The sequence below is a fragment of the Zeugodacus cucurbitae genome, chromosome 2 (genome assembly GCF_028554725.1).
Source record: "Zeugodacus cucurbitae isolate PBARC_wt_2022May chromosome 2, idZeuCucr1.2, whole genome shotgun sequence".
In the NCBI taxonomy this organism is placed as follows: Eukaryota; Metazoa; Arthropoda; class Insecta; order Diptera; family Tephritidae; genus Zeugodacus; species Zeugodacus cucurbitae.
In genome coordinates this window covers 14828091-14847547 of record NC_071667.1, presented here as the reverse complement: position 1 = coordinate 14847547, position 19457 = coordinate 14828091, and the positions used below count along the sequence as shown (strand labels likewise).

The 19457-nt window shown below is 36.6% G+C and overlaps 1 protein-coding gene across 5 annotated transcripts in view; it reads left to right on the top strand.

The window, feature by feature from the left end:
- Positions 1–19457, top strand: part of Man2a1_1 (alpha-mannosidase 2) — a 52428-nt gene that overhangs the window by 23965 nt on the left and 9006 nt on the right. Inside the window, exon 1 of one of the 5 annotated variants that reach the window (XM_011194352.3) lies at positions 4347–4822. The exons of 2 other annotated variants lie outside the window; for them this stretch is intronic. The gene's annotated coding sequence lies outside the window, so the exon portion shown is untranslated. Of the gene's footprint in view, positions 1–4346; positions 4823–12019; positions 12423–17113; positions 17254–19457 lie in introns of those variants that run through there. 2 more of the 5 variants (XM_054226227.1, XM_054226228.1) reach the window with 2 other exon arrangements.

Here is a 19457-nt window from a genome sequence, read left to right as displayed (position 1 = left end):
AATGCAGCGATTTCCACGTTGGTCATTTACAAAGGCATATAGACCTGACGTTCAAGAACGCTAGTGACATTTGGAAATATAACAAGTAAGGAAGAGCTAAGTTCGGGTGTAAACGAACCGCATTTTATTTATTTAACTTTATTTATATTATATAATACACAATTTGACCCACATATTCGTTATATATATTGTATAAAGTCCATTGAAAGTTGGAAACTCTAATATTAGGTTAGAAGCACCGAGGTCCTCGTGTTCGATATATGGGGCCTTAAACAAATATGGTCCGATTTCGGCGATTTTTAGAATGGGGCTGCCACACTATAAATATAGTATTTGTGCAAAGTTCTGCACCGATATCTTCACTAGTGCCACTTCTCAAAAAAATTACATCCAAATATGCCCCTTCCTAGTGCGATCCTTTATTCCAAATTTTACTGTTATAACTTTATTTATGGCTTAGTTATGACACTTTATGTGTTTTTGGTTTTCGCCATTTTGTGGTCGTGGCAGTTGACCAATTTTGCTCATTTTCGAAAGCAACCCTGTCATGGTCCCAAGGAACATGTGTTCCAAGCTTCATTAAGATATCTCAATTTTTACTCAAGTTACAGCTTGCACGGACGGACAGACGGACAGACATCCGGATTTCAACTCCACTCGTCATCCTGATCATTTATTTATATATAACCCCATATCTAACTCTTTTATTTCTTGTACTACTCTCTGTAATACTCTGTGCAACGGGTTGCGAGAGTATAATAAATCTATAGAATTTGAGTATGAAACAAGCAAAACAGTCCAATATGAAGTGAAACGAAGATTTATCTTCCAAACAGTAACGTTTATCCAAACCAACAATTCCAGAACGAAGTTGGGCGAGGCAACACTAGCTTCGTGTTTGCGATGGGTGGTGTTTTATCTCCAAGTACGTCATTCACCGCGAGGGAGTTGATTAAGGTGTTAATGGCACGTCTGTGAATGGCGTTCAGTGCTTGTCGAAAGTCTGTCGCATCCGAAGTACGGTCGTAATAGTCCTGTATGTCACGGACGTATTTCAGGATTGTACACTTGACGGCTCGGCTTCCAGTAGGTAACTGCAGGGATGACTGAAACTGTCAGAAGAGCATTTCGTTATGCTCCTTCACAGGTAGCATACGGGCCTCATTGTGTAGGTGCCCAACCGGAGACATCAAGACGCAACCTGTGTCTGTCCGGAAAGTGGTATTCTGACCGAAGTTTCCTCAGCTGCGTCCTACTGAATTCAGGTGATCATATAGACGCTGCGTAGTTTATAACAAGATGTTTAGTCTCATCGCATAGTTGCCCAGTAAAATAGTGAGCGAGTTCGGTGGAGGTCTTGCATTTTATACCACTATTAAAGGACTTGACTAATGTTCGCAGGGTTCAAAGTCTACCATTATGAAATAGGGGATTATTTTAGGAAAAAATTAAAATGTATATTGTTATATTGATATTTAACTAAGATTATTTTGGCTAGAAACGCTGTAGAAACTAACTAACATGAATTCAAAATATAGGTAGGTAAAATTATAGATTTCTTTCGATTCAGTGTTGAAGCTATTCGATACATTTTGTTGGAGTCATGACTGAGAGCCAGATACAAATCAGAGATACATTCCATTGAAAGCTGAAACTATTAAATTTGATAGTGACATCAATTAATGTGAGAAGACGTTTATAGACGATTTTCGAAAAACATTGTTCCGAAATATGTGATGTTTGGAAAATATTGATAAATAAAAAAATTATTAACAAAAGAAGATTGTTTCGAGGCTATCAATGATAATCATATCAAATTGGCCGCTTAAAAACTATAATTGTCTGCATATAGCGTTTAAAATACAATTTGTTTAAATCCATTATGTGTAATGATTTTTTAATATTTATTGCACTGTTTTTATCATTGGTTTTAACATTAAAAAAAATTATGAGACATTTTAATTCACTGGAAATAAGCTGGCGTTTTTTTGTGCATGAAAATATTCAAAATAACTAGTCCATTTTTTATTAAAATACAACTACAAGTTTTTCCTCCCTCCTGATTTCAATTTGCAACCATATAATCAGTCTCGGCATGTCCAATTATTAAATTTTTAATTGTGTTACCAGTTGTTTGGTTGTTGTGACAGCATTACTACACTGCATGGCGGTATCAGCAGGCATCACTGCCGCTCGAATGTCGTGTTTTGCCAAGTAATTACCTGCAGCTAATTGAATTCAACACACTTGTCTGTTGTAAATCACATATCAGATATGGATTTCTGTTTGCCAACAATGCAAATTCTCCAGCACACGAATACATACATATGTACATATTTATATGAGTGAGTGTGTACCTCGAAATTTATACGCGTGGAATCACGCTCGATTAAACGTAGCATTGCACCACACAAAAAGTGTAGTACATTGCTGGGCTGTAATATCCTTAAAGCCTGAAGTGTCATGCTGACAATCAACTTATAAATTTTATTCAATGACACAGAATGCATGTACAGCTAGCGCCAACTAATTGGAAGCGTTCAAGGAAAAAGTAAGCTAGAAACGGTGTAAATAGGAATTATATTTGAAATCGTCGGTACTCGCGCACAACTGCAGACGTTAAATTGAAACAGTCTAACATAAACGTGCAATAATTATGACAAAAAATCCAATAATTTTGAGCAATTCTGTAGCCTGTCAGTCTTCATGGTTCATTTGAAGTTTATTAAAAATCCCTCTATCCTCCCGACAATATATTCGTCTTTCCCTTCCGCTTTTTTGCTCTTTATTTAATGCTTTATAAAAAGTTTTACAGTGATCGGATTTAGTTCAAATATGCGCCGTTTCGTTTCGGACATGATGTGTCCAGGATGTATGGTGGATTCGAAAAAACCTCCCGTAGCTTCTAACGAGTCATCAACGAAGTGTGTGATCTGGCGTTGCCCTGGTGGAACACTACACATTTCCTGTTGACCAATTCTGGCCGTCTTCTGGTCGATCGCCAGCTTGAAGCGGTCCAATTGTTCGCAGTAGATGGTATGATTATGCATCTGACCATATGGGAGTAGCTCATAGTGAATGATTCCCTTTAAATCTCACTAAACACACACCAAAACCTTCCTACCGGTCAATCTCGGCTTGGCCACTGTTTGGAACGATTTACAGGCCTTCGACCACGACCGTTTTCTCTTGATATTGATCTAGATATTTTCGACGTAAGTCACCATCCGCTTCTAAGGTTGGTCGAGTTTGTTCCGTTTTAGCAGTTATTGCAGGCGTTGATTCGGTCCAGAAGGTTTTTTGCGTCAAATCACGCGGCAACCAAACATCAAGCTTTTTCGTGTATCCAGCCTTCTGCAGATGGTTTAAAATGGTTTGGTGACTAACTCCCATCTCCTGAGCGATGTCACGAGGTGCCACTTGCCGGTCTAACTCGATGTTCTCCATGATTTGATCGGTATTCGTCGTCACAGGTCTTCCGCCGGCTGGTATTGCCAGATATGAGTTATGTAGCGCTTTATACGTAGCCGCGAAATTCAAAAGACAAAAAGGCAACCTAATATGTAGTTATATGGCAGCTCTCTCGATATCTTCATAATATTTCAATATCAGATTAGTGTTCGTACTCTAATGCGATTCCAGAAGGGAGGAACCTAGGAACTACTAAATACTGCATGTAGTCTTTCTCCGGTCAGGTCAGGTCTTCAGTTTTTCCAAAAATATTATAGCTCCGTGAAGTGTCTCCAATTATCGTTCAGTTGCTGTGCTTACGGATATTTTTTTTTTTTTTGTATTTACATGCCATTTTTACCATATGACGTTGTGACGACAATGCTGTGCATCACAGCTATAGTGAGCAACAGCAGCTGCATGTTGCCACTCAGGCAAACCACCAGTAATATTTGCACAGTCCAACATTTAACTGGCAGTAACCAACAAATAAACGCTTCAATTTTCATGCGCCGTTGCACGACGTTCTGTTGCTGACAGTAAAGTGTTGCTGGTGTAGTCGTTGTTTACTGCAATCGCTGGCACGACACGAGTGAGCGCCGCACGAGCACGCGAGCGCCAAAAACAGCACAAACGCAAATGCCCCAACCAAGTTGGGGTAATAAGTTGGCAAGCAGCTCGTCGCTGACGTTAGTTACTCTCAGTTTCGATTTGTATGCGAAACGCGTCGGTGGTGAACAAGATAAGTGCGCTCGTACGCTGGCTTAGCTCGCCCGCCCTTTAAATGTTAAATTTTTCAAGAAACAATAAAAAATTAAAAAAAAAAATTTAAGTGAAGTGAAAAAAGTGGAAGGCACACAAGTGCTAGACCTTCACCTCAGCGGCAGCTGTGCGTTATTATTGTACAAACGAATTGAAAACAACTTCTCTGTGTAATTTAAGAAAAGAAAAAAATACAATAATAACAAAGGACATTTTAAAGCAGTGCAGGCGCAACTGTTGAACAGTGTTATTGCCTTTTGTTGTTCTTTATTTACTTTGCGCTGCATTCTTTCATTAGTGTGCGAAAAGTTCACTGGCTATTAAAGTTGTAAAGTGCACATAACAAGCGTAACGAAATAAATATGAACATTGTATGTTAAAGTGTAAAGTCACGAGACGCAAAAAAGAAAAAATTTTAAAAACAAAGAAAGCAAAGTCAAAGCCACATCAGCTGCAGTTGTAATTGAATTTGTGAGCTACTCTCTGGCATCAGCAGTAGCAGCAGCATTCCCTACAGTCGCTGTATAATAAATAGAGAAAGAAAAGCGCTAATATTGCCTACAACTGCAATCTAGTTAGATGCCTTACGAGCAACTGACGCATTTCGTATGTAAGTATGAGTGTACTGCACACACACATACACACACTATCTCACAAGACTTTATACGTTAGAGTAAAGTTTAAACAACGTTCAAGTAACGGCATAACAGTCCATCTTACAAACGTGCAAACACCAGCAACAACAACAACAACAACTACAACAAAGATTCAATTCAATTCAATTCAATTTCGCTTTGTTTTGCTTACTTTTTAACCCGTTCTCAGTGCTTAATTGTGTTGACTTTGTAGAAGTTGTTGATTTTTTTGTTGCTTGTCTTCTGCCACACAGCTCCCAATATTTTGCTTAATCAATTGCACTGGCCAGTGTCGTTGAACTTGCTGCAAATTGCGTTTTCTTGCTTTCAAGCATTATGTTCGTCTGTTTAAACGTGTGTTTGTGTAAAAGAACAAAGCTGCGTATATGGATAATTGGTCAGTTTTTCGTTTCGACCCTAAAGCTTTTTTTGCATGCACTTTTGCACTTTTCGTAGAACATTTCAAAATTATTGGTGTTATTAAGAATCTGTGTGCAGAAAAGTAGAAATTTTGCACTCAACTTAGTACAAAGTTAAATGCACTATATGATATGATATGAGATATGAAATGAGAAACTTCTTTGAATTGGAGTCTATACAGACAAAGCAGGAAGAATGCGAAATGGAATCATCTAGGCACTTTAACCTCCAATGCCCTGCATTCGAAAGATTGAGGTTAAACACTTCGGCAGGGCATACCAACGGTGAACCCAGCGAATTGCAGCAAATTAAACGACTTTAAAAATTTATGAAAGATTATATCAATTGAAATGAGTTATTATTCCTCGACTCTGTTTTAGCTTTCCAAACAAAAATAAGGAAATTATCTTAACATCGTCCAGCTTATGACATAGGTTTGTAGGCAGATCTCTGCAAATACAGAAGATCTAACTCCCGGTGTATCAAAGACCCTAAGATTCAGCAAAACACTTGGAATCTGTTACGAATTTCTTCGGCTAATGTTGATTCTAGCCAATTCGCTAGGATCGCCGAAAATGGCCTTCCGAGGTGTTTCAACCTCAGTCTGGCGAAAGCTGGACAGTGGAGAAAGAAATTCTTAGATTATTCCACCTCGCCTTCCTACATACACCTTTGGCAACTTGTATCTGCCGCGAGCTTAAATCTCAACGCGGGTACCAATTGGACAATGTCCAGTAAGCACACCAACGATCGCGCTTAGATGGACCTTGCCCAGAGAAAGCAGTTCAAAGGACCTTTTACGCTCCACCGAGGCTGGTTGTTGATCAGCGTTTGGCGAGCTCATGCGTAGCCTGCATGTCCAACCCTCTTGCGCACTGGACCATGGACTACCAACCCGTTACCATTTCGACGTCAATGTTGCTAGGTTACCCTCTCTTGCAAGCTTGTCCGCCTTACAAAGTAGCTAGAAGCTATTAATAAGAATCTAAGACACTCCTTTACTAGCCTAGAGCGTACTGTCGATTTAAATTCTAGATGAATCCTGGAAGCTTCTCTATTTATTGTATCTACTTATTTGAATCATTGACCTAATTTGATTGAATTTGGATTATAACGTAGCCGTCATCTTTTTGGATCCTTATTTTGCATTAAAAAAGTATGAAATAAATGAAGGAGGAATAACTTAATATTGAAAAAAAAAGAAAACTTTCATACACCCAAAACACATATGTATATACTCTCCATTTCAGTCCTTTTTACATTTGTTTATTATTGAAATTTCTACAACGCCCTAAATGGCATGGAATATATATTTCTACAACACATTGCCGGTGAACAACTCATCAAAAATCAAAGCCACATACTTAATAAAGTAACTTTCAGCAGCAAAGTGCCAACACGCTTGGCTTGGTGCGCAGTGATTTCTTAATACACCGCCAGTTTGCTGCGCTCGCCCCTTTCTTTGTCACACATTATTGATTGGCTGACATTGACTGCTCTCGGTGTGCTTCTTTCCATTGACTTCATTTAAATAAAGTCAATATTTGTTTTTGTGTTTCATTTTGTTGATTTCGTTCGTTGTTCTTGTTGTATTTACGATTCTCACGTTTTAAGTATTTTTGTTTCTACATTTTGAAATTTCGCTACGCCTGCAAAATGTCATGGAATTTTATGCCGCACGTGTGGACGAATTCATTTAAGTGTGTGGGCCGCCACAATCTGTATGACGAGACTAAAGAACTTATTGGCTTGACTCTGAGCAGATACCTATGAATAGATGCATATATGTTTTTGAAATTCAGTGGAATTTTCGTGTTGTTACTTGTTTTTAAACACGTACGCGAACACGTTCTTTCCTCGGTCAGTAGTTTAGGCTTTCTACCCACACCACTACATGGCGCCTCCGCCTGCTGCTATCGATTTGCTAATCATAAATTTGTAGTTTTCTTTATTTTTTGTCAACGACAGCATTATTTTTTCGTGCTGATCAAACTTTCCATTTTCCTTTCATCTCCATTATCGTCACACTTTGTTATTTAAGGGGTTATTTAAGTGTGTTGCTTTTGTGTTTTGTCGACAAATACTCGAATGTGATCGCGTTTTGTGTCAATTGCGATTGTTAAGCGCTCAAACAAAGCGTGTAAAAGTAGAATATTGTCGAATAAAAAAAATTATTTTAACAAGCTTGTGCGAAATTATTAAATTGATAAGCTCATTTGTTTCTCGCAAGAAATTATATGAAAACAACGTGAAGTCACGACACAGTTATTTTCATAAAAATATATTCGAAAACAAAAACAAGTAAGAAAAGGCTGAAAGATACAACCGAAGAATTTATACTCTCTCAATTTATTGATGTAATTTTATTAAGGTAACACACAATTTGACCCATATATTCGGCATAAGGTCCAATAGAATAACGTAAATCATCATGGTATATAAGGGCTGATGCAATTTCTAAACTTTCACTTTCACTGATTTTCCCCGTCAAGGTACACTATATCAAGGCTAAGGGAAGATATGCCCCTATAATAATTTTTGGAGCACAGACACACTATAAGAAGAAAAAAATTTCCTCTAAATTACAATAAAATATGTGAGAGATTTACCGAGTTTTTCGGTGAAAAATTACCCTTAGGTACTGTGTTCTTCATGTTCGAAAAGGCTTGAAAGTTATAGTCCGATTTCGACAAATTTTCCACGAGTAAAGCCAGACCTCAAATACAGTATTTGTGTAAAGTTTTATTCCCATATCTTCATTGGTTCCTTATGTATACATTATAAAGTGTAGAAATCAGATGGAATTCAAAATTGAGTTATATAGGAAGTAGGCGTGGTTGTGAACCGATTTCGCCCATTTTCCATTTATGATCTAGAAAGTATTATGTACCGAATCGTTGTTGAGATACGGTTTTTGACCCATAAGTGGGCGACGCCATGCCCATTTCCATAATTTTCATTTCTTCTGTACAATTTAGTGTTTCTGACGTTTTCCTATATCTAACTCGTTTAGTTTTATGACTTACAAATAACCGTTATATGGACAAAACTATAATCACAGTTTTCTTATATCTTTATTCAGGGTCGCCAAAATATCCAATGTGACCAAATGCAATATATTACTAACGTCACCCACAAGGTGGTTTATCAATGCACCCGTACATATATATGAAGAAATTATGACTCAGTTTGCCATATATTTCTGATTACTTTCCTTGAAGCACGTACACTCTGTTCAAATCTATTTAATTTATTGTTTCTCTCTTTGAAATCTCACTTCACTAAAAAAGTCTTCTAATACTCTAAATAATTGATTATTTCATTGATTTAAGCTCTTCCACTTAACTCTGCCTATTTGCTATAGAAGATATTTATTTGTCTTCGTTCACCATCCGTCGCTTATTTATAATTTTCGTATCCACACTTGATGAAGCGTTGTAAACTCTGCTAAATTTAAGAAATTTGACTAATTAGACTTTAATTTACTCAAAATTACTGCAAGTGCCTGTATAACTATTTTTATATGTATGTATCTGTTAATATTGCTTCGACTGGCCAGTGAGCTAGATACTTAAGTTGCCAGCAAATAGCCTGAAATAAAGGGTGATTTTTTAAGAGCTTGATAACTTTTTTTAAAAAAAAAAACGCATAAAATTTGCAAAATCTCATCGGTTCTTTATTTGAAACGTTAGATTGGTTCATGACATTTACTTTTTGAAGATAATTTCATTTAAATGTTGACCGCGGCTGCGTCTTAGGTGGTCCATTCGGAAAGTCCAATTTTGGGCAACTTTTTCGAGCATTTCGGCCGGAATAGCCCGAATTTCTTCGGAAATGTTGTCTTCCAAAGCTGGAATAGTTGCTGGCTTATTTCTGTAGACTTTAGACTTGACGTAGCCCCACAAAAAATAGTCTAAAGGCGTTAAATCGCATGATCTTGGTGGCCAACTTACGGGTCCATTTCTTGAGATGAATTGTTCTCCGAAGTTTTCCCTCAAAATGGCCATAGAATCGCGAGCTGTGTGGCATGTAGCGCCATCTTGTTGAAACCACATGTCAACCAAGTTCAGTTCTTCCATTTTTGGCAACAAAAAGTTTGTTAGCATCGAACGATAGCGATCGCCATTCACCGTAACGTTGCGTCCAACAGCATCTTTGAAAAAATACGGTCCAATGATTCCACCAGCGTACAAACCACACCAAACAGTGCATTTTTCGGGATGCATGGGCAGTTCTTGAACGGCTTCTGGTTGCTCTTCACCCCAAATGCGGCAATTTTGCTTATTTACGTAGCCATTCAACCAGAAATGAGCCTCATCGCTGAACAAAATTTGTCGATAAACACATTTCGAACCGAACACTGATTTTGGTAATAAAATTCAATGATTTGCAAGCGTTGCTCGTTAGTAAGTCTATTCATGATGAAATGTCAAAGCATACTGAGCATCTTTCTCTTTGACACCATGTCTGAAATCCCACGTGATCTGTCAAATACTAATGCATGAAAATCCTAACCTCAAAAAAATCACCCGTTATTAATGACCCTTCATATGCCACATGTGACTTACACGTCTACAAAGGTTATTGTCTGCTGTTTGTGGCAGATATAATTAAATATTTGTTTATTGCTTCCAACACTACTCGAATGTGATTAAATATGCTTACACGTGCATATATATGTAGATATATGTAAAGGTGTGCAATTTCAAACCATGACAGAATGTTGTTGCATTCACTCTTGCAACATTATTTCATAAACGTAATTCTATCCAACAATGAAATGTCGTATTTCAATAACTTTTACGCTGTCAACCTGTCAGTTGGCGAAATTCCCCATTCACCTACTTTCAGCCCCGGCCATTCAACTTTTCCTGGGGTATATAGTAACATATAATGTAACTGTAAATATGTTACATATCACATAAAAATAGCAATCAATAATAATGGAAATTTCTGTGGCATTATGTATAATAAGATTTGTTGCCAATAAGTGGAATTTTAATAATTATTGTAATTAAATATTAATTGCAATATTTTACTTTAAAGCTGGATAATTACTTGCAAAGCTGGATAATTATAAAAATTTGTGAGAGAAAATGTGTTAATTACTCAATTACTTAGAAGTACTTTACAGGGAAGTACAATATTTTGTTGCCAAGGTTCATGAGTACTTTGGGCTTAACCTTCAGACCTTAATCATATTGAGCCAGTGGATTATATATGCATATTTTTTATAAAGTTTTAAAATACTGACTAGTATTTATTACTCTCCTACAGATACCAGTTCGAGGTAGTGGTTTTTTAAATCATCTAGGCTGAATCAGGCGCTGCTCATTTAAAAATCAAAATATTATTCACAGTGAAATTAAGTTATGCGATTCTTCTGAAACCCTGTTTGTTCAAATCCACCATTAACATTGGTAAAAAATAGTTCAGTAGCTTTTATGCCCATGATGAAAAGACATTAATAACATCCACAATAAGAAGGTTAAGTTCGAAGATAAGAAGGTTAAGTTCAAAGATGGGCGTAATCGGACCACTGCCCCGCCCACAAAATGGCAATAACCGACAACATATAAAGTATGGAAGTAAAATTTGGTATAAGGGATCGCACTATGAAGGGGCATATGTGGATGTATTTTTGGGGGGGGAAATGGGCGTGGCCGCGCTCCCTTCTAAGTTTTTTGTACATATCTCGTAAACTACTAAAGTTATATCGGGGAAACTTTCTTTTAGGTACTACCTTTTACAGTCCAAAAATGGAGGAAATCGGATTATAATCACGCCCACCTCCCATACAAAGGTTATGTTTCATTATACATTTACATTTCATTATACAGATGGTACAGAAGAGCTGCACTCAAAATGGTACACAAATTTTTAAATGGGCGTGGTTTCGCTCACTTATGGGTCAAAAAACATATCTCCGAAACTACTCGACCCATTCCAATGAAATATTGTTCATAATATCTTCCTAGCTTCCCAATGATATATAGTGAAAATGAAATGATACCAAATCGGGCCTACTTCCTATATACCAGAACTTTGAAGTCGATCTGAATCTATAAAATAATATATAAACTAAGCACTAGTGAATATATCGGTACAGAACTTTGTAAAATTAGGGATTAGGGATTAGGGATTAAATTAGGATTTTTTACCGATATTTTGAAGAAATTCAGAGGGAATATTTTTCTTCTAATAATATGTCTCCGTGCCAAAAATGGACTTTATACCATGCCGAATATGTGAGTCAAATTGACACCCGAACTTAGCCCTTCCTTACGTGTTTGTATTGAGATTTTCCGTAGGTCATCGCTATATTGTTTGATGGAAGCTTAAGGTACTAGGATGGAATTCGGTTGAAATATGTTAAGTAGAAACTTTTCTCACGTTCGAGATAGATAGACGTAGATACTTAGCTAAGATGCTGTTCTTATCTAGAGGGCTGAAGTTATAAGCTGATTGATATTATATTGCATGATAAAACGAAAATAGTGGTCTTAATAGACAACTTGCATTCGGAATCGGAAGATTAGAAAACTATTGCATAAGCCTTTAGAACTTGAAATTTATACACAAAAAGTTGAAAATCAATTTCGATTTCGTTTTCATTTCCCAACACTACAATCATCTGCGAAACCAAATTAGTTTAAGCTCAGCAACACGACTAAATGGGTAATTTTAATGCCGATTCAGCAATTAAATTTGCGTCGAATGTGGCTACTGTTGCACGGCCGCCAGGATGCTGTATATGCGGAAAAACAACAAACACTAAAATTAAAGAGCTTAGCCAGCATCGCATCGCCTGTAGACCACCAGAGGTGCAATTATGCGGCTGTGCTGAAATACTACGCTCGGCTTATTATTGCACGGCGTAGTATAAGTGGGCTGTGAGAGAATTAGCAAACATTTAGTTGATGTATACTCGTACAATCAACAACGATGTGTAAGTATGTATGTATAAGTGTATATGGGTATATCGCGACCACTGGCTTAACTGGAATGTGTCGAATGGGTGGCCGGCAGTCTTTTGAATGTCGTCTCGGGGTACGCTTGCGTAATTGGTAATATCACGCTAATTAATCCACATCGTATCGTAAAGTTTTTTTTTTCGGAAAGTGTGTAAATTTGGTTCAATAGCAGTTATATTGAGTGAGTATACATACATACAAAACAAACAACTGTTAAAAACAACTAAAGTTGTAGAAAGCATTGAAGAAAATTTAAGTAATTTTCGTGCTGATAAAGTTAACATCAGGAATTAGGCATAACCATTTTATAACAACAATTTCAGCTCAGAGTTTCTTACCTCAAAGGCTACCGGTTAAATTAGTTAGCTATTTGAAGCCGTGACTACAGTAAAACATTTTATTATTTTAGGCTTCTTAAATTATGTGTGAACATTTTTTAAATAGCATAACTGTTAAATTTCCTTTTTCGACAAAAAGCGACCCACTATTTCGTATGAATGCCTACGAGCATGTCTTTCCATTTTGGCTCAAAATGCCATTTACAACATGACCATAAATTTATGGAGTTGAATATTTGTACATTCGAATGGAATACTTGCATTTATATACATATAAAAAATATATATTTTTATTTTTAAATAATTAAATATTTTTCGTTAATGGTTATTTTATTAAATACCTAAACGTTTATGCAATATTGACCTCGATTTGGGTTTGAAAAGCTGCAATTTTGGAAGAGGAAAACGGAACTAATTTTAATCGAAATCATTTGAAGTTTTAGATTCAATGTCACGACTTGACTCTTAAGTTTCTTTCATGGTATAATATATAATGTCGGATTTAGTTCAAATATGCGCCGTTGCCTTCGATAATATGTTTCCATCTAGACGGCAACTTCATAATACCCCCTCGTAGGAGCTCCCCTCCTTATTTGCGAAGAACTCGGACAGCCACTTTTCACAAGCCTCTGTTGTTCAACTTTACACCACCAAGGGCGTTCGCCATGGACAGGAACAGGTGGTAATTACTTGACGCTATGTCGGGGCTATATGGTGGATGCGATAAAACCTCCCATCCGAGCTCCCGTAGCTGCTGACGAGTCATCAACGAAATGTGTGGTCTGGCACCCTTCCTGTTGGCCAATTTTGGACGCTTCTGGTCGATCGCCTGCTTCAAGCGGTCCAGTTGTTCGCAGTAGATGGTAGAATTAATGTGGGACCAGCTCATAGTGGTTGATTCCCTTCCAATCCCACCAAACACACAGCAAAACCTTCTTGGCCGTCAATCCCGGCTTGGTCACTGTTTGGGACGATTCACCGGCCTTCGACCACGACCGTTTTCGCTTGATATTATCGTATATGATCCATTTTTCGTCGCCAGTCACCATCCGCTTTAAAAATGGGTCGAGTTCGTTCCGTTTCAGCAGCATATCGTAGGCGTTGATTCGGTCCAGAAGGTTTTTTTGCGTCAAATCATGCGGCACCCAAACATCAAACTTTTTTGTGTATCCAGCCTTCTGCAGATGGTTTAGAATGGTTTGGTGACTAACTCCATTAATCTCACTCTCTAGCGGATTTGAAGTTAAGGAAGAAAAACTTGAAAATTTCGGCGTTAGTGAACTCCATGTTCACGTCTATAACTGTTGAACGCAATATCCAAACTAATCATGCATGGCGTCGTTTTGTAGGTTATGTCAAAACCTATCAAAGAGCGCTTCAAAAGATAAAAAGACGGAAAGGAGATATTTGCTAATCTAATATAAGTAGCACTTTAGATTGTGGCAACATTCACAAATAATAATATATTTAAAAAAAGTTTATCGAAGTAAAACGAAAAATTACTTAAACTTGTTCTCCTCTATTTAGTTGATTATACCAGTATTATTTGGTTTACACCAGTTGTTTGTTCGATTCGTTCAAAGTTTGGCAAGTTTGGTTTCGTCTTAGCTAGGTTGCGGGTTTTCCTGTAATTTTTGTGCAAGTCTGCTACCTATAATTCATCAATATTTTGTGGCATTATGTGCATACTGCCTTTGCCAGCACTAATTACATTTCAAGTCAACACTTTGGCACACTGAAAGTTGTTGGCTTTTAAGCTCTTGGCTGCTTGTCAATAAAGGTTTAAAAGCGTTGCTTCTCTTTGTCGTCACTATGATTTTGTGAAGACTCTTGTACCAGAATTATGATCAGTGGAAGTGACAGCTAGCTACAATGTTGTTGTTGTTATTGTGCTTTCTTCTTTTATTTCCCGTTTATCGTCACTTTGCATTTTACCAACCATGACGCTTCAACGCTGTGTGCAGTTCAACGGTGAATTTGTTATTGTTTACATAATATACCGTTAACTCAGTGTGTTAGTAAGTGCTGTGACATTCGCCTACTGGGGCGTAGGTAATTTATTTATTTATGGTTTTATTTTTTTTTTTTTTCTTTTGCTGCAAAAAATTATGAAAAATGCAGTTACAATTTGCATGAACTTGGCTCGTTGGCCAACTGGCCATGGCAACAGCAAGCAACACACGCACACCAAATACCATACCAAAACAATAACAAGCACATTGTTGTTATTATTTTTTGTTGTTGTAGTAGGTGGTAGTCACACTGTAGGTATTGTTAACAATGCCAGCTTACCGTGACGAAATTACTACCAGCCAACCAGCCAGTCAAGCAATGTTTCGACAACAAACCAACCCAGTTGCATGCCCCAAAAACTGTTGCAAGTACAATAATCAAGCCATAATCATGGCAGTAAAAAACAACAGCAAAAGGAATGGGAAAAAACGATTTCATGTTGGCAGCTTTGAGTTTGTTGTTGTTAATTTGTTTTTGTTATTCACTAGCGGAAAATTCATAAACGTTTGCATCGTCAAAGCAATCGTTTACTTGTACCAAACTCCGTCCTCGGAGCCAGTACATTTTTTATTGCTCAATACAAGCTTCGCCCGCCGTGGATGCTCGGAGTTTGTCGTTTATAAAATGCATTACCAATTTGTGTACCCTTGTACATGGAGCACAGTGTATAATTGCTTTGTGAAAAATAATAAAAATTAATATACAATAGATACGGTGATATATTTATACATGATTAGCGTAACCTAATCAGTTACGCTAAAAACTCCATTTTAAATGAAGAATTTTATATTAGATCCATGCCTGAGCCATGGAACACTTCCATGTATGGGAGTATCAATACCCATTTTTGGTGAAATTGCAATTTTCCACAAAACAAGACAGGATACATAATTTTCAAAAAATAACTAAAACGTGATGGACATTCCAATTAACTTCATCTTGTTTCTTATAAATTCACTTAGTGAAAAACAAACGACAAAAGATCTTTTAAGAAGATCCGTAAGTTCCCCTACCTATCGTATAACATGAAAAGCCGTTTCACGTAATCTCTCTCTAACAACCTACAAATCATTAATATATTCTTCGGTAGCATCGGAACTCAGTCCTTCCTTACTTGTTACCCTTTAATGGCTTCTAGAGCAATGTTAGTGTATATAAAAATTTAAAACTAAAATTCTCCAAAAGCAAATAATAAAATATTGATGTGTGCGAGTTTGTAGAGGCAGCTATTGTAGCTCAAAAATGTCGAAAATTTTAAATAAATTTAATGAGTTTTTGCGCAAAAAAAGGGGGAGAGAAATAATATTTCCACGTTTTCCGCAATAGTTATGAAAGCATGCAAATTCAGAACTCATTTTTATTATGTTATTTGTTTTATAAACTTTGGTTATGGCTTTTAAAGCATTGATATACAAATATATTTCCAAAACGCAATTAACTGTAATTTTAGTTGTTATTCCGTTTCAGTGGTTCCACCATCAAATCTGTACATAAGTAGTTAGTTAGTTCTAAATTGCCAAGGGAAATTATGATTTTGTATGATAGCCATGAAATATGCGATTATTTATGGCAGGTGGGTGGGTAAAAGGCAGAGCAAATTGAAGGTTTGATAATTATTATAAAAAGTTACGCAGCGGTTTGCTGATAAATTTAATGTTTTCCCATTAACCTACTTTATTTGAATTTTTTATATACAAATACTTGATATATATGTATATCTATTATAAAAAGCTGAGGATTATGAATATTTAATGACAGCACTCTTCTCTATGTTGGCAACATTAAATCTTTAATCCTACATCTAAAATAAAACGTAACGTAATTTCATCTGTCATTCCATAGAACCTAAAAACTTTCAAAACACAGTTTAAAAATCTCAAAGTAGGATCATGGACCTATTTCCATGTGCATTTATGTAACGATTGTCAATAGCTCCAGTCTTTGCATACCAACCGTGTCGATTAGGAAGATATTATTGGACAGAAGCTTCAGGAAATGGATATCTACGTTTTAAGATATATGTATATGATGGATCTTAAAAATATAATATGCATATTGTTCTGTAAGATTCTTTTAAGATACAAAAATCATATAATTGTTGTCTTAGAATCATATTAAAGAAAATATATAGATTAACTTAGACAAAGATGAATAAAACTTCGAGAATCTTAGCAAAATATCCAAAAAGATAAGGATCGAATTCCTAAAAATAGTTGGACTTTACCATCACTTCTGTCAAAAAATGTTTGATTGATCAAGATCTACCTAAGCTCAAATAAAACACCGCTATGTCAACGAAATTATGCCTAATATCATGCTATGGAGATGAGCGAAATTAAGCACCCCATAGTAGTTTTAACATAAAATTCTGTATCTAAATCTCAAATCAACACGCAATCATTTAATGATCATAGACAAGTAATTTTTTGTGTTTTTGGATTTATTTGCAATTTGGAGTTAAAACAAACAATACATAACAACTTAATTTGCAGTCGGCCATAAAAAGGCGAGACAGTGAGCGGAGCACACCGTGGGAGAGGAAAAGCCTATAAAAACACGCAACACGAAAAAAACTACAACCGGCAATAGACTTGATAGAGCAATGATATCGCTATTACACTGGCGGCCGCCTATAATGGGAAGCTATACAAATTTAAAAAGGTTAATCTAATTTTATTCATAAAATTTTGAATCAGAACTTTTCTGGTGAAAAAATGTGTCTGATCTGAAATAGATTTTAATTTATTTTCAATATCAACGAAAACCTTGGTAATCATAATCCACTTTATATTGCTTTTCTAAAATTGGTCCAGTATTTTTCGAAATACAAAGTTTTTAATTTTTCGAACATCCAACTTTGAACCCTTAAGCATCTGTCATATAACATTGATATACTATACATATACACCATTGAAATATTAGGGAAAGGTTGTTTTTCCCATATTTTATTTAGTAGTTATGCATATTCTGTAATTAGTAATAATGCTTTCTTCGAACTTCGAATATTCCGATTTTGGAGGCTAACTTCGAAAGTCGAAAAACACACGTTTTGTACTTATGACTTCAGAGATATCGAAAAAATTGTTTGGTCCAATATCCAAAATAAAGGCGTATTGCGTAATAATTTTTATCTGCAGTAAAAAATCGTTTGTCATTTAATTGTGGCCACCAGTGTAACTTTAACTGAGAACAGCAAAAAATAATTGCCATTCACGTTTTTAAAGCCATTAATTTTATGGTCATACATTTTGACTATAAAAGCACTCAAGTGATAAAAGAACTAGGCGGCCGATCAGCCGGTTCACTGAATGTTTGCTTATTGCACACCAAGCCCCAACTAGTGCACTTATATGCCTACATTTGCGACAACAAACAGCCATGCAAGCGTATAAAAAGTCGATTTTGACATTTTAAAGCGTCATTTTGGTGCAATTCCATTTACCACAGATTGATAGTTTCACACTTTTACTATTTCACTATTATTTATGTACCATATCTTGTCTAATTCATGAGCAGCAGCCGAACCGGCGAACCGACTGGTGTGACCAGGAAACGCATGAGGCGTCACTTTTTATGGCCTGGAAGTATGGATGGGTACATTAAGCTGTTAAAATTAAATTATCGCGTGCACTGTGGAGACAGTTTTTATTGCATTTTCTTGCGGGTTTTTGTTGTATTTCTGCGAATTTATTTGCCGAGCGTCAATTATACAGCAACAAAACGCGTAACAAAACAACAACAAAAAGCATTTGCGTCGCAGCTACTGCACAGCAGATGGTGGGAATTAAGTGTTAAATAATGATGGTGGCAGACAAAAGAGAAAAAGCTGAAATTGTCAACGTTTAATTTGCTTTAATTTCAAAAGCAAAAACGTCAAAAAAATAAACGCAAATAACGCCATAACGAAAAACGCAAATATTGCGATTATAGTGTAAAAACAGTGTGCATGCTGCAAATTAATGGTAAATCATTGCGTTTCGGTGGCACGAAACAAAAACATTGCACGCGAGTGCTGATGCAGTGGGTATGAAGAAGCAATCACTGTTTACTTTCACACACTTAACTCTAGGCTGCTAGCAAGTGAATAGAAAATCGTGTAAATGCAGCATATTATTGTTGCACGCAATGCTACTGTCGGAGTGCAGACTACTGAAAATGTATATTTAGGCATATACATATGTATGTAGTGGCTCCTAATATATAATTAAGCTATTAGTCCGTTTTTTTGGTTTTTTTTTGGTATTTTTTGTTTTGGTATATAGTGTTTTAAATAGGTTTTAACTAGAAGCCTCTTGGTTGAACCTTCCATAATATTTTGTCGAGACCCGAAGAATAAAAGATGCCATAAATTACTGTTATGAAGTACCTCTACAAAAAGTAGTCCCAGTTAGATGACAGCCAGAGCCTCCTGGAACAATTTAGCCCGTGAAAGAATGACATTGCGGCGAAAAAGTAAAATGTTGTGAATTATACCAAGGAATTGATTTTCGGATTGAATGAAAACTTACAGTTTATCTAAAAATAGCACAACCTTCGCTTATCATTCCCGTCCTGCTTTATGGTGCAGAAACGTGGACGATGTCAACATCCGATGAGACGACAGTAGGAGTTTTCGAGAGAAAAATTTGCGCAAGATTTATAGTCCTCTGCACATTGGCAACGGCGAATACCGCAGACGATGGAACAATGAGCTGTACAAGTTATACGACGACATTGACATAGTTCAGCGAACAAAAAGACAGCGGCTACGCTGGCTTGGTCGTGCTGCCCGACTGGATGAAAACACTCCTGCTTTGAAAGTGCTCGATGCAGTGCATTACCCGCCGGTGGAAACAGAGGAAGGCCTCCGCTGCATTGAAAAGGCC